Source organism: Euprymna scolopes, chromosome 46 (genome assembly GCF_053919585.1).
Source record: "Euprymna scolopes isolate OS-2025 chromosome 46, ASM5391958v1, whole genome shotgun sequence".
Classification (NCBI taxonomy): Eukaryota; Metazoa; Mollusca; class Cephalopoda; order Sepiida; family Sepiolidae; genus Euprymna; species Euprymna scolopes.
In genome coordinates, this window is record NC_136527.1 from 50,665,189 (window position 1) to 50,691,319 (window position 26,131).

General features: G+C 32.7%; 1 protein-coding gene across 1 annotated transcript in view; it reads left to right on the forward strand.

Moving 5' to 3' along the window:
* Nucleotides 1-11,216: 11,216 nt before the first annotated feature.
* Nucleotides 11,217-26,131, forward strand: part of LOC145270987 (uncharacterized) — an 80,640-nt gene continuing 65,725 nt past the window's right edge. Inside the window, exon 1 of the mRNA XM_080126523.1 lies at nt 11,217-11,323. The gene's annotated coding sequence lies outside the window, so the exon portion shown is untranslated. The remainder of the gene's footprint in view (nt 11,324-26,131) is intronic.

The following is a 26,131-nucleotide window of genomic DNA, read 5'->3' on the forward strand; positions in this document are numbered from 1 at the left end:
CAAAATTTAAGTGACATTTTCTTATTCAGCATAGTCGAAACCTTGTAAAAATTGTGGAAGTGGACCTCATGTAAGAAATTACATTTTTTTGTTTTCGGAAAAAGGAAGCAACATCTGCATCTCCATTGACTATTGTCCTAAAAGTGCAATCTTTTCTGCAGGTATCACATGTAACTTTATGTGTGATACATCATATTTAACATTATTTGTGATACATCACATGCGATACATTACATGTAACATTATGTGCGATATAGTACATGTAATACAACACATGTAGCATATGTGAAACATTACATGTAACATTACATGCAATACATCACATGTAACATTGCATGCGATATATTACATGTAATACAACACATGTAACATATGTGAAAAATCACATGTAACATATGTGAAAAATCACATGTAACATTATGTGTGATACATTATATGTAACATTATGTGCAATACAACACATGTAACATTACATGTGATACATCACATGTAACGTTACATGTGATACATTACAGGCGATACATTATATGCAACATTACATGCAATAATTACATGTAACATTATGTGCAATACATTACATGTAACATAACGTGTGATACATTACATGTAACATTGCGTGTGATACATTACATGTAACATCACATGCGATACATTACATGTAACATGTGCAATACAACACATGTGATATATCACACGTAATGTTACATGTGTTGTACTGCACATGTTACATGTAATGTATCGCATGTGATGTTACATGTAATGTATCACACGCGATGTTACATGTAATGTATCACACGTTATGTTACATGTAATGTATTGCACATAATGTTACATTGCAATATATTACATGTAACATTACCTGCAATACAACACATGTAACATTACGTGTGATATATCACATGTAGATGTGTGATACATTATATGCCACATTACATGGGATATATTACATGTAACATTATGTGTAATACAACACATGTAACATTATGTGTGATATATCACATGTACTATTAGGTGTGATACATTACATTTAACATTATGTGCAGCATATTATATGCAACATTACATGTAATATATTACATGTAACATTGTATTACAACACATGTAACATTACATGTGATACATTACATGGTTTCTTATAAATTCCATGTGATACATTACATGTAACATTTTGTGCGATACATTACATGTAACATTACCTGTGATACATCCCATGCAACATTAGGTATGATACATGTGATGTATCACATGTAACATTACATGTGATACATCACATGTAACATTACGTGCAATATATTACATGTAACATTACCTGTAATACAACACATGTAACATTACATGTGATACATTACATGGTTTCTTAGAAATTCCAAAGAGTCTTTGTCATTTATAGAAAGAATGTATAAATATAATAAAGGCCGTCCTCTATCGCAAATTTGACTGTTTGGTGGAATAGAGAGAATTAGCAAAAAACAATTGTTATTCCACTGGTTGGTCCTATCGGTTAAAAGATTGATAGAGAGACTCTCCTCCCAATTATATTAAAATACATTCATATAATGAGTGACTGGTGGGGATGGGGTGCATACTATTCCCTTCAAGACAACAGGTACGCTTGCTATATGGTGAACCACTCAGAAAATTTTGTTGACACATCCAACTTTGAGATTCATGCTTAGAACATAGAACACCTGCGTTCCCACAATTTTCGCCACACGCTCCTCTGATATCATTATCAGAGGGTAGGGATGTGGTGACTTTTTTCTTTGGGCGCTTCTTCAGAGAGGAAGACTGGGGGATTCTTCATTGCCCGTGCTCTCATCCGCCTTTTCCTTACATAAAACTGACATTGCTATTTTCACACCCTACCCAAAGACACTTTTCACTTACTAGTACACAGTGACTTTTATCGATATGTATAGTGGTTGACTGGAGGCTTTTGCAGTCCCTAATAAGAGTACAGAAATGGTGGTGCATCTGTTATTGGATGAAATTCTCAGCTGTTAAAAGATAATGGGTTGGAAAATGTAAACGAAGTGATGAAGAAAGCATTGGATGACCTCAACATACATCATGTGACCACATCATTTTATCAACAAAGAAAGAAGTAGAAAGATTTCATAGGATGATGCATGACAGTTAAGCAAAAAACATCAGAAACAATGTGATGTCATGGGATTTATACACTAATCAAATGTTGGAAGCTGTCAGATTTCATGTGAGCGAAATGACAAAATTATCACCATACTACTTGCGTTACAACAGAGACGCGACTCTGCCATTAGATAATATATGTATTCCTTGTAGAGTCTACTATAGTGATGAGCAACACAAGATCGCTCTAAAAGAGATGCATCGATCTTTTACTTTGGTAAGGAATAACATTCAGGAAGTTAGAAAAAATCGATAGAGAACAAGAATAAGAAAATAAAGTCAGTAGATTTTAAGATTGGAAATCTGTTTTTTTATAAGAACCACCAGAAGGCGCATGTGGAACATCTGTGGGCAACGTTGATTGAGGAAAGTCCAATGAGTTGGATAGTGATTGAGCCACAGAACAAGCAGATATCCCAATATGGAGGAGTTAACATCAATGTTGCAAATGTCAAAGACAGTAATAGGATCCATTCAAAACGGCCTAGAGTTGGTTCGGAGTTTGGAAGTGGAGAAGAGGAACCAGCGAGAAGGAATTCTTTAGGTTTGGTAAGATCTTTATTCTGTTTTTAAAAAATATTCCTTTCTCGGGGTTCGTTTTATATGTGACACTTTGGAAGATGATTTCGGTTAACAATTTAGACAGAGTATGCGAAGCGTTAGGAATGGGTTATGAAAGAAAAGATTATGAGAAAAACAAAAGAAATCAACTTTTCCTTGTTTAAAAATTCAAGCATGGAATTCATCAAGTGTCATCTACCGATGTTAATTTTAAATTATCAGATGGTATTCACCATGCATCACGTGTTCCCCATATTAAAACATTTTACAAAAGAAGAGAAACTTATTCTTGGAAAGAAAAATTGAGTTAACAAGACAATAACGAGTTTTCCGAATATTACGCAATGTAATTCCTTATGTTATGAATGGTGGCTACAACTGATAACATAAATAATTACTTAGCTTAATATCCATAAAACTACTTGTATGCGGCAATTTTAAATGTGATATTCGTTTTCAGCATACCCGAAAACCTATAGAATTCGTCATGGTAAAGATGACTATTAAGGTGGAAAGTAAGTAACAACTTACCAAAACGGCTTTAAGCCCCTCCCCCAAATATCACAATGTGGCCAAAAAGTGGGTGTTTATTTTACCTTAAATTTATATAAAAAAGTGATCCTCACTTTTAGAAAAAATACTTTCCTCATGTCATCGAAACTAGTTCTCTGCGCCTCTTTTGAAATATTTATTCATTTTCAGCATCCTTGAAAACCTGTAAAAGTCGTCATTGTAAAGAATATTTGTAATTTTGAAAGATTTTAGACATTGACCTTTTTTATGTTTAAGTCATTAGTGAAAACAAAATCTGATTTTTTAAAAACTTGTGAAACAGTTAAAAACATAAAATTTATAAAATTATTATTATTTTATTGTTTTGTTTTGGTAAACGATAAAGAAGTTATTTTTTTTTTGTTTAAGTCAATATTGAAAACAAAAACAATCGACAGCGAAAAATTTTCAACGATAAATCAACATTTTCATTAGGATTATTATTTTTCTGATTTCATGTTTCAATAAAGACACAAGGACATTAAAGAACAAAAATCAATAAAAATGTTATCAATTCTGTACGTGAAAACGCATACAGAATTGGCCACCACTAATAACATAAAGAATTACGTATTGACCGTTTTTTTTTTATGTTTAAGTCAGTATTGAAAACAAAATCTGATAGATTAGTGACCATTCGATAATAACCCGATGAAAAAAAGATGAAAATAAAAAAATGCACAAAAAAATACACATACGTGCGCCACTGCGCCACGCCATGTAGTAATACTTACGTTTTTGTTTTATAATCTGCTTTCGATTAACTTTATCTGCTTTTATAAAGGAAACGATTTTTCAAATGTGATTGACTTTACAAGCTCAACTTAACATTCAAGATGACGAACGGAAGAGCAAGTTCGCAGAAAACAAAATTGAAGAGGAAAAATAAAAAAAAAATAAATTATTTCGAAATAGAGCCGATATATTTGGTGAATATCACGGATAAAATTAGTATCATTTTATTTAACATTTTAATATTTACATGAGAGAGAACAGATTAAAAGTTTCATCTTTATTAATTCTCTAATTCGTTGCATGTGCAATTTAATGGCGGGTGGAAACTGATAGCTTTTAAAGCCGTATTTTCGTATCTTTATTTTATTTTTTTTTTATATAGATTTCCGATTATTTCTTGATTGTGTTTAAAAGATTAATCTAAAGTAAATATACACGAGAAAAAATGAATTAAAGAGATTAAATGTAAAAAAATTACACGTGAAAAAAAAAGTTATAATGAAAATTGGGTGCACTTACTTATCCGCCCTGTTTTTTTAAATCGTATTCCAAGTTTTATTAGTTTTATATGTTTTTTAAATATTCAATTGTACTGCAATAATTACTTTAATTATTTTCTTCTATATCTTCAATTTTCACTGCAACAAAAAATAAAGTAGAAAAATATTTTGTAATAAAAAAAATATTAGGTGCATTCAAAATAATTATAATAACAATTCACCGTTTTGGGGAGTTTTGTTAAGAGAAACCAGCAAATAAAAATACTGACAAAGCAAGATAAGTTTCTCTTCTACCTACCTGGATAAGTTATGTATTTTAATGTTCTTATTCAGTTCGATCAGTTACTCTTCTACCTACTTCGATGTTATGTATTTTAATGCTTTTATTCAGTTCGATAAGTTACTCTTCTACCTACCTGGATAAGTTATGTATTTTAATACTTTTATTTGGTTCGATAAGTTACTCTTCTACCTACCTGGATAAGTTATGTATTTTAATGATTTTATTTGGTTCGATAAGTTTAAAACACCACTGGTTCTTATAATGAACATGTATCCATGAACGAATACAATAATAAGATTCAAAATAATCTGCTGGAACCAAAAAAGAGACCAAAATCCGCGCTGGGCTCGTGAAGTCATCAAGGAGCTAGCATTTCCTTTTTCTTCTGTTGAGAAAACTTTGGATCAAGTAAAGAATAGATACCCTGTAGCAGACGACGACGCCTGGCGGTGACAAGCGCACAATTGAACTAACACCGGTGATTCGACCTTGACATTGGCACAAGCACATGGCGTCGGTTGTTTTTAAACACGTCAAATAGCAAACATGCTCGAATATTCGCCAACAATTTTTTTTCTTTTTAATATATTTACAAAACTTTTGAAGATTTAAATGAAAAAATGTATATTTACAAAACATTTTTTTTAAAGTAAGTAACAAAACGAACGTATTTAATAAATAAAAGATATTTAAATAAATGGGTGTCTTTCTGTGTCGGATTTTTTCGATCAAGATTGATTTTTTTGTACCGTGTGTGTTTTTTTTGGGGGGCGGAGGGGGGTCTGTATGCGTTTTTAAGACAATTCAATATTTATTTAATTATTCTTTAAAACATTTCAGCGACAATTTATATATTTTAAAAATAATATTTTTAAATATAAACTTTTGACGAATATTCGCGAGCAAGATTTTTTTTTAAATAAAAGATATTTAAATAAATGGTAGTCTTTCTGAGTGCGTTTTTATTTAATAAAAATAAAAATTATAAAAAGATTTGGTACTGGTCGCGATTTGAGTTCCCTGCCGAACACCATAAAAAAATACTGACTTCTCCCTATGCATGAGCAAAGGACATTTATCGCCTTTGTTTTTTATCACTTTTTATCGACCTTTTCTTTTTTTTAAATAGCATTTTATTTTTAAATGACGACGTTTTTACTGTTTATTAAAAGAAAAATAATTACTAAACATTTATTAATAAAAAAAAATGGGTGCTAGTGCACTGACTGCACTTATGATCCACGCTATAGTTTAAATCGATTTCTAAGTTTAATTAAGTTTTTTTTTTTTTTTTTTTTTTTTTTTTACAAAGGCATCACCACATTATCAAGGCCCAGAGGCCACTCAAGGATAAGGGTTAAAGAGTGTACAGTAGAAATTGTTCAATATAGTAATCATTAGTAATGAAAATTTGGTAAATTTAATAACTTATATGGAACGGCTCATCAAGAACTTATTTACCTTAGACTTGAACACAACCATATTGTAGTCAGCCGGAAAGCAGGAAAACGGAAGACAATTCCACAGGCGTGCAGTTCTAAGAAAGAAGCTTTGTTCATGGAATCTATGTTTAGGTTTAGGCACAGATAAAGAGTGGGGTAAATTATTGATAGTGTTTACAGCTAGACGAGTATTTCTTGTGAAAGTTTGGCGAGGGGGGACCATAGATTGAAGCTCAGTTGAACACTTTCCATGAAAATAACGATACATCAGAGACAAACTCGCAACATCTCTTCTGTGAGATAGAGGTTGTAAGGAGGAGAAAAGGACATCTCCTACGAGGCTACGAAGTCTATTTTGAACTCTATCAAGGCAGGACAAGTCCTTTCTAGCAGCTCCTGCCCAGATGTGGCAACAGTATTCCATCCTTGGACGTACCTGGCTCTTATATAGATAGAGAATAGCATCAGCAGTGAGATATCTACTGGATCGATAGAAAGATCCCACCATTTTTCCAGCGGCCTTGGCAACAGATTTGATATACGTGTTCCATTTAAGATCAGGAGTAATGGTCAAGCCCAGAAGCTTGTCAAAACTTGAGGCCTCCTGAAGACGAGAGCCATTCATTTCAATTGATGACAAATGTGGATTAAAATGTTGATGATGTAAAGAGAGAAGCTTGGTTTTAGATGCATTAAAAGTTAATGTTTTTTTTTATTCAATTGTAAGGTTAAGCCATTCTTAACATGAGGAGTTTGTTTTGTACCTATTCTCTTCTTTAACCTTACAATTGAATAAAAAAACAACATTAAACTTTAATTAAACTTAGAAATACGATTTAAACTATAGCGCGGATCATAAGTGCACTAGCACCCATTTTTTTTATTAATAAATGTTTAGTAATTATTTTTCTTTTAATATTCATAAACAGTAAAAACGTCGTCATTTTAAAAGAAAATGCTATTTAAAAAAGAAAAGAAAAAGTCGATAAAAGTGACACATAAACAGTAAAACAGTAAAAAAAAGTCGATAAAAGTGATTAAAAACAAAGGCGATAAAAGTGAGATATTATTAATAAATGTGTAGTAATTTCTTTTATTTCAATATTCATAAACAGTAAAACTTATAAAAAGTCGATAAAAATTCATGATCGTTTAGTTACTATGGCAACTAAAACATGTCCTTTGCTCATGCGTAGGGAGAAGTCAGTGTTTTTTTATGGTGTTCGGCAGGGAACTCAAATCGCGACCAGTACCAAAGATTTCTATCTAGAATTCATCTTTATAAAAATAAAAGTTATAAAAAGATATGTGAATAAAATATATTTTAAAATCTCCATTGTTTATACTTGTGATTTTATTATGCATAAAAATTGCCTCGGCCTATAATTATTTCCCCTTCACTAACCACCGACATACATCGCACTTTAAATATATATTGAATTGTATTAAAAATGTACACAGAAAAAAAAATGTCCAAACCCGTATGGAATGAACCTTTTTTTAATAAGTTTTATTCAGTCTTTATTTGAACTTAATGGACTGGGTTTTTATTTTATTTATTTTTGTATTTATTGACTGTTTTATTCTTTTTATCAAACAAAAATAGAACTTTTATAATGAAATATATATTATGAACTGTTTTTCAAACATCGAAATTTTAAAATTAAAGTTTTATTAAAAAAAAAAGACGAGGTGTTTTGTTTTTTCGAGATATTTTTTCCGCCATTTATCACTTTTAAATTTTATTCAACAATGAAATGATAAAAAACAAACACTTTTTGTTAAATATATTTTTTAAAAATTATTATAAAATATCTATAAAGTCTATTTTTCGATGTCTATAAAAGTTTGTTGAAAGTTCCAATAAAGTTTATAATTTAATTGAAAACAAAACACCTCGTCTTTTTTTTTTTAATAAAACAAACTTTAATTTTAAAATTTCGATGTTTGAAAAACAGTCTATAATATATATATGTCATTATAAAAGTTCTATTTTTGTTTGATAAAAAGAATAAAACAGTTATTAAAAAGTTCTGTAAATATATTAAAAACGCACCCAGAAGGACACTGATCTATTTAAATATCTTTTATTTTTTAAAAAATCTTGCTAGCGAATATTCGTCCAAATTTAATATTTAAAAATATTATTTTAAAAATATATTAATTGCCGCTGAAGGTAATGTTTTAAAGAATAATTAAACTCTGGAATTCCATCCCAGGCCACTGCTTAGTACTTGCCCGACTGTACTGACATGCAGAAGTTCAAGTGTAATGTGAACCGACATCTTGCTGCCCAAATCCCAACATAGTACCCCAGTAGTTGTTGCCCCTGATAGTATCCCCCTACACCAAAGTGGCAATGCGCCTTGTTTGGGATGAAAATGTAATCAAAAAAAATAATAAATTGTCTTAAAAACGCACATAACCCCCCGCCCCCCAAAAAAAACACGGTGCATAAATATTAATCTGGGTCGAAAAAATCCGAAACATTTATTTAAATACGTTCGTTTTATTACTTACTTAAAAAAATGTTTTGTAAATATATATTTTTTTTCTTTTAAATCTTCAAAAGTTTTGTAAATATATTTTAAAAAAAAATTGTTGGCGAATATTCGAGCATGTTTGCTATTTGACGTGTTTACAAACACCCGACGCCATGTGCTTGTGCCAATGTCAAGGTCGAATCACCGGTGTTAGTTGAATTGTGCGCTTGTCACCGCCAGGCATCGTCGTCTGCTACAGGGTATCTATTCTTTACTTGATCCGAAAACTTGAAGCACTTACTTCCGACTCTCAGGAAGAGTGGCAGCAGAAACCTTTTGTGTGGGTGATGACTCTTTTTATATTGGTAGTTGTTACCTTTAACTTATTTGATTGGCTAACTGGATTATAAGAGGGATGGAGTGACCTGAATTTTGCTTGTGATTTCAGTTTGGGATTGGAGTTGAAGGAAATTGAATCGTTACCCTTATTACCAGACCAACAAGGTTCTACAATTTTTACCTAGTCACAGGTCGCAACAAACCATTGTTGCAAAATCCTTGTTAACCTCTACCTTTCAGTGGAGAAAGTTTCCACACTTCAAAGTAAAGGGAGTTTCGTACAAACACAAAATGTATGAAACTAAGAATCATACAGGATACAAAATACAACAACATCAAATACAAGAACCAGATAAAAAATAATAAATGTAAACAGTGGGGGGGGGGATACTCTATTATTGGTACAAAAAAAATTCCAACAATAGAGTGATGTGGTTCTCGATTGATTAACTGTGTCGGATATATACTCGAGAGTCAAAACAATCATACAAATATTCTCTTGTCACAGCCCTAGTTATAAAATAAAATGGACTTCCTGACATTTTTTTTTTGGGGGGGGGGGCTTTTGTAGAACTTATGAGCGACGCGTTATCTTTTGTGTTGATTATGCAAAGCTGGATCTGTTACGAACTTCTTCTTTGAGGGGTGGGGAGTAATTAAGCTTTTTTGTAAAAACAATGTCTTTTTTTACGAGCAATGTTTTTTTTTTTTTTTTTTTTTTGGTGAAAACAATGTTCTTTTTTTTTAATCCAATAAATATCTTAGGACTTCATTTTATTAATTATCTTTGAAATAGTACCAGAAAACTAATATTTATCTTTCAAGGGATGTGGTACAATAATTTTATTTAACTTCTAAATTTGTCAGTTTCTGACGCCGCCAGGAACACATTTTTCATTACAACTTTTTTTTTCATGTATATATATTTTTTTAACAATGTAATTCTTTGTTATAACTAGTGGTCGTTGTTGTAAGCGCAAGTGCTCATTTTTGCTGGTTGGTTAGTCACAATTAACAAATAAACACTACCTTTAAAATTGCCCCCCCCCAAAAAAGTGGCCGTAAAGAGGGTGCTTTTTTTTACGCTAAATTAATATAAAAAGGTGATCCCCCTCATTTTCACACGATAATTTTTTCATGTCTGAAAAAAAATATTTGTTTCCTTAATTTTTAAACGTTGTTTTCGTTTTCAGCAGCCAGAAAAACCTTAGTAGTAGTAATTTTAAATTTGAGGGTGGAACCTTTATTTATATAGAAGACCCCCCCCCAAAAAAAAACTAATAATGTAAAAAAAACTTAATTTTCCCTTAAAATCCAATGACTGCTCAGTCGAGGAAAGGAAGCAATGTGCACCTATCTCTCGTGAGCAATCATTAACCGCCCCTTTTTTTTCGCAATAAAAATGAAATAAAAATATAAAATAAAAGGAAAACAAAAACAAATTTCATTTCGATAAAAAAAAGAAAGAGACAAAAAAGCAAAAACAACAAAACAAATAAAGCTGTTTCGTTTCATTTCGATAATAAAAAACTGAGAAAATGGGGGGGGGGGCTAAACGTTTCGATTCATATTTACATTTCTGGTTCGATGTTTTGCTGTCTTAGGAGAATTCGGGATAAATTATTTCCTTGAGCCGAATTTAAGTAACCAGTCAATATTATCGATTAACTTTAATCTTTAAAACACGATTAAAAAATATGATAATCTTTCAAAAATATGTTCAGTTATCTGTTCCTGCCATTAAATTTCGCGTGCAACGAATTAGAGATTTAACACGATAAAGGAAATCTATATAAAAAAAATATAATAAACTACTGTTCACCAATATCTTCATTTTTAATGAGTTTGGTAAACTGCACAAGCATCAGATTAACTTTAGGCTTAAATGTTTCAAACACAATTTAAAAAAATCAGGAATCTAAAATAAATAAATAAAAATACGAAAAGGCGGCTTTAAATCAGTGTCAGCCATTAAATTGCACGTGCAACGAATTAGAGAATTAATAAAAAAAAATAAACTTGTAATCTGTTCTCTCTCATGTAAATATTAAAATGTTAAATAAAATAATAATTTTATCCGTGATATTCACCAAATAGATCGGCTCTATTTCGAAATGATCTCTTTTTTTTCCTCTTCAATTTTGTTTTCTGCGAAGTTGCTCTTCCGTTCGTCATCTTGAATGTTAAGTTGAGCTTGTAAAGTCAATCACATTTGAAAAATCGTTTCCTTTATAAAAGCAGATAAAGTTAATCGAAAGCAGATTATAAAACAAAAACGTAAGTATTACTACATGGCGTGGCGCACGTATGTGTATTTTTTTATTTTGATCTTTTTTTCATCGGGTTATTATCGAATGGTCACTAATCTATCAGATTTTGTTTTCAATACTGACTTAAACATAAAAAAAAGGTTAATACGTAATTCTTTATGTTATCAGTGGTGGCCAATTCTGTATGCGTTTTAACGTACAGGATTGATAACATTTTTCTTGTTTTTTTTTTCTTTATCGAAACATGAAATCAGAAAAAAACCCGACAAGAAACAAAAACAAAAAATGCCCGCTTTACTAGGTGGCCATAAAGTAGGTGCTCATTTTACATAAAATTAAAATGAAAAGTTATCCCCCACTTTTTGAAAAAGTAATTTTTTTATATCATGAAAACTAGTTCTCTGCGCCACTTTTAATGTATATATTCGGTTTCAGAACTCCTGAAAACCTTAAAAAATCGTCATTGTAAAATATTTTTTGAGGATTGCAAAGATTTTAGATGTGGACCAAAACAACCTATTTATTTATAAATTTTCTTTTTTCAATTTTTTCAATTTATATGTTTTTCACTGATTCATATGTTTAAAGTAAAAAAAAAAAATACTCGATGCACGTATGAAAGCAATACCCTCCCACTGTGTATAGTTTTTTTTATTGTCATCTTTTTTATTTTATCTTTTTTTCAACGAAGTCTAATACTCAGTAATCTACCAGATTATATATAAAAAAGAATTCAATATTTACTATTTTTAGGTGTACTCTGTTTCTAATACAACACTCTAGTAAATCGAACCCCCATTTTTTTAGCCAAATTTCACAATTTAACTTTTTTAGCCAACTTTCACAATTTAACTAATGCAGTTATTGTTTTCTCATTTTTAAAAATTAAATGTTTGTATTCTTGTTGAGGTTTCCTGTTAATTTATTTGGAAATGCAGTTATCAGATTTTCTATTCGTTTGTTTAAAGAATGCTGATAATTAAAGAAACTTATTATGTTGTATTTTTAAGTTTTCTCAAAAATACATTCAACAAACCTTACAAATAGCTTTGACTAAATTAAAAAAATAATCATGATTTTTAAACAAATTACAATATTACGGTTCTGAATTTCTTTAGATGAGGAATGATTCTTTGTCTTATTTAGATTATTAAGATTACTGTTCTCATCTTGAGTGTTATTTATTGTGCAAACATTGTAAAAATAACACTTAAGATGAGAACAATAGTCCAAATGATACGTACCAATAACATTTTTCTTTCTTTACATTTTTTACATGTTGAAAACTTGTTTTTGTTTTTCATCGCAATAATGGAAATTTCATATTTACTTACCGGATTGTGATAGTACCCTTTAACGTTTTGAAAAGTGATGATGACATAAAATTAAACTATTTTGTATTTTATGAAACATTAACTGTACTAGATGAAAGGGTTGGAGTTATGATAATACACTTTAACTTTAATTCCGTTTTGAAAAGTGAAGACAACACAAAATTAAAATATTTTGTTTTTTGTTGAACATTAACTGTGATAGATGAAAAGGTTGGAGTTATAATTAATGGGGCTTTCATAGGTGGATGTTGGTTTTATTGTTGACGTGTTACTATGTATGTTTGTGTTTTTTATGTAATGGACTATTGTCATCAGATCAAGCAATTAACTGTGATAGATGAAAAGCTTGGAGTTATTATTAATGGGGCTTTCATAAGTGGATGTTCTGAATTTGTGCAAGGAAAATCATAACTTACTTGGCTAGCATGTGCTTGAAAGTGTTAGTTGTATAACAAAAAAGGAAAGCTTAAAATAGTTTTATTGTTGACGTGTTACTATGTATGTTGTGTTTGTTGTGTAACGGACTATTGTCATCAGATCTTTAATGTCTATTGTAGATGCCGCTGATTCTTCTAGGTGTTGCTGTGTGCTTGCATGTCAACATATATACATATATAACATAACATGACGTCATAGCTGTTTCTGCTAATTATGATAGGTTTGTCATACGTCCTTGGGGAGCTCGAATCTGTTTAAAGGAACGCTTCAAGACAGGACCCAAGACGGTGTAGGATTTTATATCTTTGGATTAGAGATTTCTTCTTTGCTTCCATTTTGAGACGTCTCCTTCACAAGGGTGACCCATTTAATCCTATCTGTCTTTCTCGGCGTCTCTAATCCAACTTCAGCTATGCTTGCACAAACTGGAACACATAACATGTCATCGAAAATGACTTCAAATCTTTGTTGTCAACTCATCGCTAGATAGGTAATTATATAGACAGATAGATAGATACAGAGATAATTAGATAAATAGACAGATCAACAGATAATTTTCTGCTTCTGCCTTGTTATTCTCTAACAGACGGCCACTTGTGCAATACAGACTCACTATTTCTATGCAAATGAAATGGGTGAATAAAAACGTTTGTGAAACAAACAGGAGAACAAGTTGGATAAAGGTGTGCTATATGCGTAGTCGTGTGCAAGTCAACTTGAAACAGTGTTGAATTTTGGAGTTGGAAGTTTTGCAATAGAGTGTCGAGTTTTGGAGTGTGATGTTTTGACAATAGTTTCAAGTTTTAAAGTTGTAAGTTTTTGATAGCATTGTATCGAATTTACCCGAGAAATTATTGGTTTAACCATAATTTGCTAATTTATATTTATCCGCTGAAAGGATTGTAGTATAGAAAGACAAAGTCTCATTCTAACATTAAAAAACAATTTTATTAATTTTATTCGTTAGTAAAAATGTAAAAAAGAAGAAAAGGATTGGCTATAGAATGGGTCCATGTGTGTAACTGACTTGGCTAGCATGTGTGTGTGTACTTCGAAGAGTTGGTAGTGTAACAAAAAATAAAGGAAAGAAAGGCTAAAATGGCAAAACTGTTGGTTTTATTGTTGATGGTCAATTATGCATTGCAGACTGTCGCCATTTCTATGCCAATGAAACAGGGAAATTAGTTAGTAGAATCACCATTCAGTGTGTTGTCAGTCCAAGAGCTGGAATGGAAGAGAGGATTGCCAATGTTTAATCGTTTTATGAATGTTGTCATCTGCTCAGCTTGCCTGAGAAATGGCCTTTTATTTGGTAAACTAGAAAGAAAGTTGACTGCTAGCAGCAATCAGCACAGCTTATAAACCAAAACTTCAAAATCTCAAACCATCAGGTGTCGGTGCTGCTGCTATAGAAATAATGGTTTCCACCTAGACTTGATATGCTGCTTTTGGTTATGGCTCAGTAATAAAGCAACTGCCACAGTCATTGGGATCTTGGTTTCGAATTTCACTGATCATTTATAGAGATGAAAGTATTTAATGTGGTTCTTACACTCGAACAGTGTTATTACATTTCAAAACCCAGACCTGCACATTTTCTGGTACCATCGCAGAAACAAAAAAGGAAGGACATTGAAATATAACTCAGCATTTTTTAAGTGGATACACAAGAATTTATTCCAGTAATTTCCAACAATGCACTTTACTGTGTTTCAAAATATCACTTCGGTGTCGAACATGTTTCTCAGAAATGCCCTTTCATGCATGTGTCTTTTTTTCATCACCTTCCTTTCCATTTTTTGACCACTGCAGATGAGTCCAAACTTGTCCAATTGCTTTCTTTTTGTGTCAACTTAAAAATTAATTTCTTTTGTCTTTCTCATAATCACTTTCAATTACTTTTTAATCATGCATTGAACGAACCCGAGAAAAGAATATTCTTTTAAAAACAGAAAATAGATCTTACCCAACCTAAACAGTTCCATCTCACTTGTTCCTCTTCCCCACTTCCAAACACTGAACCTACTTTAGGCCTTTCTGAACGGATCCTAATATCGTCTTTGACATCTAACCCTAACCACTTCCAAACACTGAACCTACTTTAGGCCTTTTCAAATGGATCCTAATATCATATTTGATGAAAATAGGGGATAATTCGTGTCTAAAATATATGCAATTTTCGACGTTATGCTCTGTGTTATGACTCTCCTCTTCATCATTGGTACATCAGACTCTTGATCCGATCTTTCCTGTTTATGTTAACTCCTCCATATTAAGATAACAGCCTGTACTATGCCTGAATTTCTATCCAACTCATACGCTCTTTCATAACGGTCTTTCCATGCTGGGAATTTCCCATTCCTTGATTGACGTTGTCCACAGATGTTATACATGCACGTTGTCATGGAGCCCATCAAATGCTACTTAATCTTATATAACCACATAATATGTTTTCTAACATAATAAACCAGATCTTCAATCTTAAAATCCATTGACTTTGTTTTCTTATCAGAGTTTTCTACCAGTTTTTTCCTAGCTTCCTGAATGTTATCCCTTACTAAAGTAAAAGATCGATGCATCTCTTTTAGAGCGATCTCGTGTTGCTCGTCCCCATAGTATACTCTACAAGGCATTAATATATTATCCAATGGCAGGATCACGTCTCTGTTGTAGACCAAGAAGTATGGTGAGAATTTCATTATTTCGCTCACATGGAATCTGACAGTCGCCAACATTTGGTTTATGTATAAATGCCATGACTGTTTATTGTTCGCTAAAATGTCATACATCATCCTATGAAATCTTTCTATTTTTCATTACTTTAGGGGAAATAAAATGACGTGGTCACATGATGTATGTTGAGGTCCTCCCATGCCTTCTTCATCACTTTGTTAACATTTTTGGACCCATTGTCTGTTAACAACTGGAGTTGTACCTTGAATCTTGGGAAAATCTCATCCAACAACAGATGCACCACCATTTCTGCCTTCTTATTAGGGATCACAAAAGCCTTTGGCCAAGCACTATACATATCGATGAACGTCACTATGTACTAGTTACCTGAAAGTGTTGGGTAGGGCCTGGAAATATCCAATATCAGTTTTGCAAAGGGAAAACGAGGCAAACAACACTTCTGCATTTGTAATTGTTGCTTTCTCAGGTTTCTGGTTTGGCATGAAATATATTTGCCTACGTATTCATTCACCTCCTTATATGAACATGAACAGAAATACTTTTGCTTATTCGCGTGAAATGTCTTTTCCACACCCATGTGACCATTATTATCATCGTACTGCACAAACAGTCTTTTTCTATGATGCAACGGTACATATAACCTTATTAATAGTTTGTCGTTGAGTTTCGACATCATCTCGTCTTTCACTATGAATTATTTTTGTTCCATTATAGGTGATTTACCATTCTTCATCCGCATCTTTAAATCTAAAAATTTCCCTATCTGTTTCTTAAATCTACACTCGAAATCATAGAACATTCAGACGATACTGATGAACACTCAACCCTTTTATATGACGCAAACTTTTTTGGCTCCAAATGATTCGATTTTATCATTAACTTTATGTGATAACTAGTAAATTGGTTGTTCAGCCTCTTTGCTCTTCCTTAGATCATATGACAATTTGCGACAGATATTCCCCAAATACATGATTGGATGCATCTGTGTACAGCCGGTTGTCCTTTTCAGGATCAAAATATGCCAATATAACCATATCTGCAAACTTCGTTTTTAGGCAAACATTAAAGGCAAACTAGCATGTGTTGTCCCATTGGAACCTTTCATATTTCCTCATCAAGTAAACTAACGACTCACTTGTCTCACAAAATTATTTTATAAATAATTGATAATATGACGTGATATTGAAGACATCTCTAATTTTATCGATTTCACTTTGTTAAGATTTGGCTCTATACCCTGTTCACTTACTTTGAACCACAGATACTGTACTTCTCTCCTAGAAATCTCACACATTATGGCTTTTAACCTAAGGTTGTGCTTATGTAAATTGGCTTGTACCATATCTATGTGATCTAAGTGACTTTCCATCGTATCTGAGAAAATTAAATAAATTGCATAAACTGGCTAGTACCCTATTTATATGTTCGTATCTGAGAATCTTAAAATATCATCCAAATACGGTAATGTATAATCTTGCTGTACCTGTATAAGACCCTGGATACATTTGCAAGTCTGAGTAGCATCAGGTTAAACTGAAATAAACCCTGGTGGTAGGTGAACACAGCTTTCATTTTATTGTCCTTACTTAATTTAAGCTGCTATTACCCTGACTTTAGGTCTATTTTTGAGGAATGTTTTGCTGGCCCGAGCAAGGCTAGTATATCGTCAATAACCAGTAATGCTCAGGCATACTTCTTGGTGATTTTGTTTAAAGCCCGAAAATATACACCACGGGGTATTCAATGCCTCAATGACACCTGTCCGCATCATTTTGTCTATTCTGTAAGTCTACCAACTTTTATTGCTTTTCAATACGGGCGTCTCAGTATGAGTTAATGCCTTCCAGTATTGATATGCTTCTCCAGCGTATCGGTTCTGTCCAAGAAAAATCTCTATTCTACTTCAACATATCAACTTCCAACTTGAATTCTTGAGGTATTTTTATTCCCTTAAAATTTTTTTTCTCTTTTGTCCATCATTCATGGTAATCTCGATAATGTTACCAGTCACACTACACTTAGTTATTTTGCAGCTCCCCCTCAAGTATGTATGTAGATGCTGGTGTTTTAATGTAATTTTCTGTGCTAACTGAACTATTGATGAAATATGGGCAAAATCTTCCAGAGCGATATACTCATCAAATAGTCTCATTGCTTCTAAATCAAAGTACACCCTAACCCATTTTGCTTAAGTTGTGGTATAGTATGACACTAGTACTGAGATTCTCTGTAACAAAGAAGTCCTCGTGGATAGACTGACTTCCTATTCTTAATCTTAATCGAAGGATCCCTTCTACAATTAATTGGCACCTATTAGCTGTTCTTAAACTAATGTTTTTATCGCATAGTTATGTCTCTGTCTGAGTGCTTTAAAAAATTTATTACTGACACCTCTATAATTATTTCCCTGAATTCTTATTGAAAAGGAATTTGATGCGCCCATATTACCAACTATGTGCATTGATGCCCTTGTTCCGTTTATAAGGCATCAAAGGAATGGAGCGCCCTTGTTTCCTTGGATATGCTTCCTGCAGAATCTCTGTATATGGCCCAGCTCGCCACAATAACTAATATCTAATTATCTACCTGCCTATTTACTTCTCTTTACTTCATGTACTAGTCTCTTACTCCTCTTTTATGTCTCCATATCTTTGGGGACTGGCTGGACCCATAGCCTCAACTAGAATCCACTGTCTCATGTGGAAAACCTTCATGGGATTTTCTTCATACTCCTTCCTTATGTCGAGCCAGATCTTCCATTTAACTTTTGCAAGGGCCTTCTGACATTTGTCCTCATCCAATACTCCGGTCACCCTGAAATACCACAAGGTATCAATGATCCACCTCCTTTTTTCCACTGTCTTTTTTATTTCCCAACAGCACTATTTTCCTAGAAAGAGATTTCCCTCTTATTTATATTGTTACTGACACCACTGCCTTTTTTCAATAGTGAAGTCAATCCCTGCACAAAATTTGAAAATAGATACTACTCCATTATGACAACAAACACGAAAGAACAAAATAATAATACCACTCCAAATCAAACTCTTTTCTCTTATTTTCCAAGTCATCTCATGCCACATGGTGTCATCATCATTAAAAGACTCTAATAACACTCTATATATCTTTAAATATGTAGCCAGTATAACAGTTCAATCCTCACAATCTATATAATGTAAAGAAACTAACAGTCTGGTTCCTAAAACACCGAGCAAAACCAATACATACTAATAAAAAAAAATACTAATAACAATACATATTAAATGGGATGAAATAAAATTATAAATGGAGAAGAACAATAAAGAGTAATCTGGCTTAAGAAATCGATATATATTCTGGGTGATGAGCAATTACTAAGCCTAGTATAGTATTTAACACGATATGGGAACAATTAATTATAAATAATATAGTAAAAAGCAGTAAAAAGTTTCCATAAACTCTTCCGATACTACAATCTAAAAGGTTATGGAAACAAAAAGCTACACTCTAAAGATTTATTTTTAAAATTTACATTTTATGAAATTAGGCTTTTTACACATGATCAAAATTATAAGCCCAGAGACAAAAATTCTATTAAATTGTAAAAAAATGTACGAAAAGTGTATGAAAACATTCAACAATAAAACTTTTTTTTTTTTTTTTTTTTTACAAAGGCGTCACCACATTATCAAGGCCCAGAGGCCACTCAAGGATAAGGGTTAAAGAGTGTACAGTAGAAATTGGTCAATATAGTAATCATTAGTAATGAAAATTTGGTAAATTTAATAACTTATATGGAACGGCTCATCAAGAACTTATTTACTTTAGACTTGAACACAACCATATTGTAGTCAGCCGGAAAGCAAAAAAACGGAAGACAATTCCACAGGCGTGCAGTTCTAAGAAAGAAGCTTTGTTCATGGAATCTACGTTTAGGTTTAGGCACAGATAAAGAGTGGGGTAAATTATTGATAGTGTTTACAGCTAGACGAGTGTTTCTTGTGAAAGTTTGGCGAGGGGGGACCATAGATTGAAGCTCAGTTGAACACTTTCCATGAAAATAACGATACATCAGAGACAAACTCGCAACATCTCTTCTGTGAGATAGAGGTTGCAAGGAGGAGAAAAGGACATCTCCTACGAGGCTACGAAGTCTATTTCGAACTCTATCAAGGCAGGACAAGTCCTTTCTAGCAGCTCCTGCCCAATAATGAGTTCTACCTCCACTGCTTTTGATGACTTCAGAAATTTTGGGGGGCATGTTAAAAATAAGGATTTCCATTAAGGTGCGAGGGATCCTGCTCCAGTTTCTGAAGATGGCTTCATGAAGTTCATTTTTCTTGAATATTGTTTGCCGTTTCAATAAACCTCTTTTTTCATCCATCCTTAAACATTTTCAATTGGGTTCAAGTCTGGTGAGCATGAAGGATGTCCCAAGAGATTGACTCCATTTTCTTGTAGAAAGCTCAAGGTCTGTCTTGCATTGTGGACTGCAGCATCAACCTCTTGGAATAACCATCCATTCCCACACAAACGATGTCCCTCCATTATCAAAGATGCTTTTTGTAGCACGCTAATATAACCAGCTGTTGTCTGACGACCCTGCACCATCTGGAGTTCCATCTTACCATCTGTAAGAAAAGGCACCTCCTACCATTATGGACCCTCTACCACTATGAGGTGTGGAAAAAATTTCAAAGGACATGCTTTTGTCATGTCAATATCGCTGTAACTCATAAGGACCATCTAAATTGAATTTTTCTCATTAGAAAACAAGACTGTCTTCCACTTCTCAACGTCCCAGATTTGGTATTCACAACCAAATCTTAAGTGTTCCACTTTGTGACGTGGAAGCAATAGAGGAATTTGTTTACACTTTTTATTTACCATGGCTTTTTTTGTAAGTGTCGTCTGATTGGACTGTAATCAGCATCTGTAACCGACTTAATTTGACTAGAAGAAAGTCCTCTGTCATTCATAACAACCTGTCTGATTTTCCTACTCAATGCAGGAGAAATTTTGGGGGCCTACCAAAGGATTTTGCTTTTCCATAATTCTCAATGTTCTTTAGAAAGTTGACAATAACAGTTGCACTGCGATATACCTTAACTGCTATCACTCGCTGTGACAAACTTTGCTTATGGAATCCTAGAATTCGAGGGCAGTCAACTTCAGTGAGTTTTCTTGGTTTAGGCATGTTAACACATTTACACAGTGATTGCTAATCTCTAACTGAACAAAAACATTAGAAGTAGCATAAATCTAAGAATTTAAACCCTTGGTCTTATAATTTTGATCATATGTAAAAAGCCTAATTTAATAAAACTGCAGATTTTAAATAACATTTTTGGAATGCACCTTTTTGTTTCCACAACCTTTTATATTGTAGTATTAGTAACATTAAGTTAGAAGAGTTTAAAATCTATCCTTAAAAAAGTGCTATGGTTAGAGTACTTGGTAAAAATGAGTTGTAAGTTAAATACTCCTGAATGCTGAAGTTTCAATCTTTAGTGATATTGAAAATAAAATTTCAAATTACATAGGATGCTACTTCAAATTACATAGGACGCTATATATATTTTAATAAAAATTAAATTTTATCACAAAAATTTTATTTTTTCAAATTTATTGTATATTTTCAGAATTTTCAACACTGAAAAGAAATCCATTAAGAGATCAGAAGACCTTTTCTTCCTTGGTGATGTAACAGTTTTAATTCCTTCAAATAAATTTTTAGAATTATTAGCGTGCTTATTCTCATATACTCAACTCAATATACTTTTTGTGAAATGCAATCAAACATGGGAGATAAACTACGTTCTTGTGAAGTATGTGGTTCTTCTTTTGCATGGAAGTCACATTTGTTGCAACATATGAATACACATACAGGAGAGAAACACCATTCTTGTGAAATATGTGGTTCTTCATTTGCACGTAAATCAACATTGTTGAATCATATGAAAACACATACGGGAGAGAAACCACATTGTTGTGAAGTATCTGGTTCTTCTTTTGCGCAGAAGTCAACTTTGTTGAGTCATATAAAAACACATACGGGAGAGAAACCACATTGTTGTGAAGTATGTGGTTGTTTCTTTGCACAGAAGTCAACTTTGATGAGACATATGAAAATACATACGGGAGAGAAACCACATTCTTGTGAAGTATGTGGTTCTTCATTTGCACATAAATCAGCTTTGTTGAATCATATGAAAACACATACTGGAGAGAAGCCACATTCTTGTGAAGTATGTGGTTCTTCTTTTGCATGGAAGTCAAGTTTGTTTAATCATATGAAAATACATATGGGAGATAAACCTCATTCCTGTGAAGTATGTGGTTCTTCATTTGCATGGAAGTCAAGTTTTTTGACTCATATGAACACACATACGGGAGAGAAACCACATTCTTGTGAAGTATGTGGTTCTTCTTTTGCACATAAATCAACATTGTTGAATCATATAAAAACACATACGGGAGAGAAACCACATTGTTGTGAAGTATGTGGTTGTTCTTTTGCGCAGAAGTCAACTTTGTTGAGTCATATGAAAACACATACGGGAGAGAAACCACATTCTTGTGAAGTATGTGGTTCTTCTTTTGCACGTAAATCAACATTGTTTACTCATATGAAAACACATACAGGAGAGTAATCACATTATTGTGAAGTATGTGCTTCAGGTATTGCACGGAAGTCACATTTGTTGCGTCATATGAAAACACATACAGGAGAGAAACCACATTATTGTGAAATATGTGGTTCTTTTGCACAGAAATCAAATTTGTTGACTCGTATAAAAACACATACGGGAGAAAAGGATTAAAGGGTACACCGATACCGGTGGAACAACACAAAAATCAAACAGAAAGCCCACCGGCATCATAACAGTTCATTTAATCGGCTAATATCTACAACAAAATATTCTTATGTGCAAATACTTAAATAATGAATATCGCAAGAGATTAAGTAAGTGACACGTTCAGTTAATTATAAATTATGGCTAATTAAAATAATGTTTGTTTTAATTAGGACTATAGTTATCTTAATTAATACACGATTTTTTTTTCAAACATAACTCAATCCCGAAACTTAAGTATTTTAAGCTGTAAGCAAAAAAAAAAAAGGAAAGAAAAACAAACATTTTTATCCAATCAGAGAACAGCAAGTTTATAGTCTGAAAACTCAAAAGAAATAATATTTTGTCAAAAAATTACTAAATTTAAATAATGAAAAGATCCCGATCGTATCAACAAATCACAGTATGAATATAGATGGAATTCTAAAACGTGTTTAATGGATTTGAATGGATCATCGTTTTCTTTGTGATTCACTATGTATTTTTTTATATGGCACACAAAACTGAAAAGTACATTACCAAATTTCTGGTCACATAAAAGAAAGAAGTAACATAAATATTTTTTTTAAACTGTTGTAATGGCTTTAATATTCATAGTGGATAGAAATATTGGGCATAGTCAGCTAACATATTTCCTCATTTACAATGCAAATCAGTTCCTTCGCTTTTTTCTCGCATGCCTATAAATTATTTGTTATTTTGATTTTAATAATTTTATTTTTAGACTTTTATAAACATATATTTATATAAATAAAGACCTTTTTTTTAATTAAAAAAAAATTATTTTTTATAATTTCATATTTTTTATAAAATTTCAAATAAATTAAAAACTTTTGTAAAAATCTTGTTTTTAAAAGTGAAAATAAAAAGTAATTGTGTTATTTAATCTGTATAATTTTGTTACTTTTTATTGTATAATTTTGAATAATATCCTTTTCTTATATTTTATTTCAATAAATTGCTTCACAATAGAAATACTGAAGAATAATAAAAATGAAGAAACTGATTTGCCTTGTTGCAACTTAAATTAGACAGTAGGTTAGATGACTATAAGTGAAATATCTTTTAGAACAAATGTGATTCATATTTTCCCAAAAGGCTTCAAACAAGACCAAGTAATGGAAAAACAAAGTAAAAAGAAATTATATTACTGTGAAGTGTGTACTTCTTCTTTTCCTTTTAAATCTATTTTGGAACGACACCTGCAAAAACACAGCAAAGACCATCCTTACAAATGCGAAATAAATCGAATCTTGCAACGCATATTAAAACACACACTGGAGAAAAGCCATATTCTTGTAAAATTTGTGGAAATTCATTTTCCCACAAAGCAAATCTAGTCAGACATATGCGAACACATAATGGGGAAAAGCCATATTCTTGCGATGTATGTAGATATTCTTGTACACAGAAGTCAACTTTACCCAATGATACAGGGCTTAACAGAGTTGAGAGGGAAAAGATTACAAAGTATCAAGGACTTATGTATGATATGAAACGAAATTGGAAATTAAAAGACGTTTCAATTATACCAGTCATCATAGGTGCAACTGGGCTTATGAAAAAGAACTTTAAAAAGTACATAGCAAGCATACCCGGTGAACCAAGTGCAAGCGAAATACAAATGATTGCACTGAAAGGGACGTCTAGAATCCTGAAAAGATCTCTTGGTTGGACTCACTAAAACTTGAATGTCAGACATCTGGTTGGATGTCCCATCCCCTAGAAGAAAAAGTTTAAGAAAAATAAAAAAAAGAGAAAAACCACATTATTGTGAAATATGTGGTTCTTCTTTTGCACAGAAGTCACATTTGTTGTGGCAGATGAAAACACATATGTGGGAGAAACGACATTCTTGTGAAGTATGTGGCTCTTCTTTTGCACAGAAATCAAATTTGTTGAATCATATGAAAACACATACGGAAGACAAACCTGTTGTGCTGTATCCTCAAGCCATACAGAGCGTCCCCTATTTATAGGGGGTAGCTTTGAATATTAAATCAAAAGCCGCTGACAATGAGGAAATAAAATGAAAATGAATACCAAAAATAATACATACTGGCTGGCCGTCGCCCAGGATAAAAAGGGTCCCTTACCTCGTTCACACACCAGACGAGAAAAGGTATTTGAAGGTGTGAACCCTCTTACCTCAGATAATGGCACTACCATGACAGAGGTCCACTTGGATCAGCCAACAGATCGTGAATTAGATCCTGGCCCCAAACCATCATGTGCAACTACAAGAAAAGGAAACAGAAGAGGCCTAAAAACCCAACCCTGGACAGTTGCATAAAAGAAGGTATTATTATATTGCTACCATTATTCAAAGTTTGAAAAATGGAGCAGAACGTCGAATGAGATCCTACAAGAGAAAATCAAGAATTCTGACCTCCCTGAAGACAAAAAGCAGACAACAGTTGCAAAACTGCGATCCCTTGTATCACAAATGACGAGATACATAACAGAAGAAGACGAAAATAATATAAAGCATAAAGCCCTAAAAGATGCTGAATATGATTACCTCCCTATTCAGGAAGAGGAGACTGAAAAAAGACTAAAGTCCAGATGGAGTAAGGATGAAAAGTGGACTTTAATTTGGGCCATTGAATATGCCAAGAGCAAATGTGTAAAACAAAAGCAAAGGACAGAAACCTGGAGGGAAATCTTCTTCTATTTCTGTCCATGGAAGAAGAATGTCCCACGGAGTAATTTAACCCCTCAAAAATATGATATTTTAAAAGAACGAGTGTTTAATGAGGAAGAACTAAAATACATGAGAGATGAAATAACAGTCCTAATAAGCACACAGGCTAACCCACTAGACAAACCTATTCTGTATCCCACCAAATTTGATGAGACCGCAAATGTGAGCCTGCAACACCACCACCTTAGATCAGTGCAACAGTTGTCGGTAGCTACCCAACAGATAACCCTTACAGCACAAAGTCCAACAGAAGTGCATCACTCTATATCAGGAACTCAAATGCTTACAGAATCCTCTACACCAGCTCACTCTCACTATAAAGCAGGTAACACATCTGCATTTCCATCAACGTGTGAAATAACTCCTTCACCAGGAAAACCTCCACCTTGTGTTTTGCTTCCAGAACCAGATGATGAGCAATTGGAAATAGAAGAGGAACTCTGTAACACAATAGAAAAAGTCAACAATATGAGCATGGAAGAAAGGCCTAGGTTACCTAAAATACAAGCCTCAAGATTCTTTAAGTCATTGATCATCAAAGTCAATATTGCTCTTATAATGCTTGTTCCAGAAGAAATAGACCTCAGGCAGCTAAATAACATCACATATGCAGCTGGGCTGTACATTAGCAACAAAATACTTCCTCTGAATAAACACCAAAATAGAAACAAAATACCAAATGTAACCAAAGCAACACCAAAATGGAAAGCCAAGCTGATAAAAAAAATAAACACCTGTAGAAAGGAACTTAGCCAATTAAAGCAGTTCATGAATAATCCCACAGTGGAAGGTAGACTCAGAAACATCGT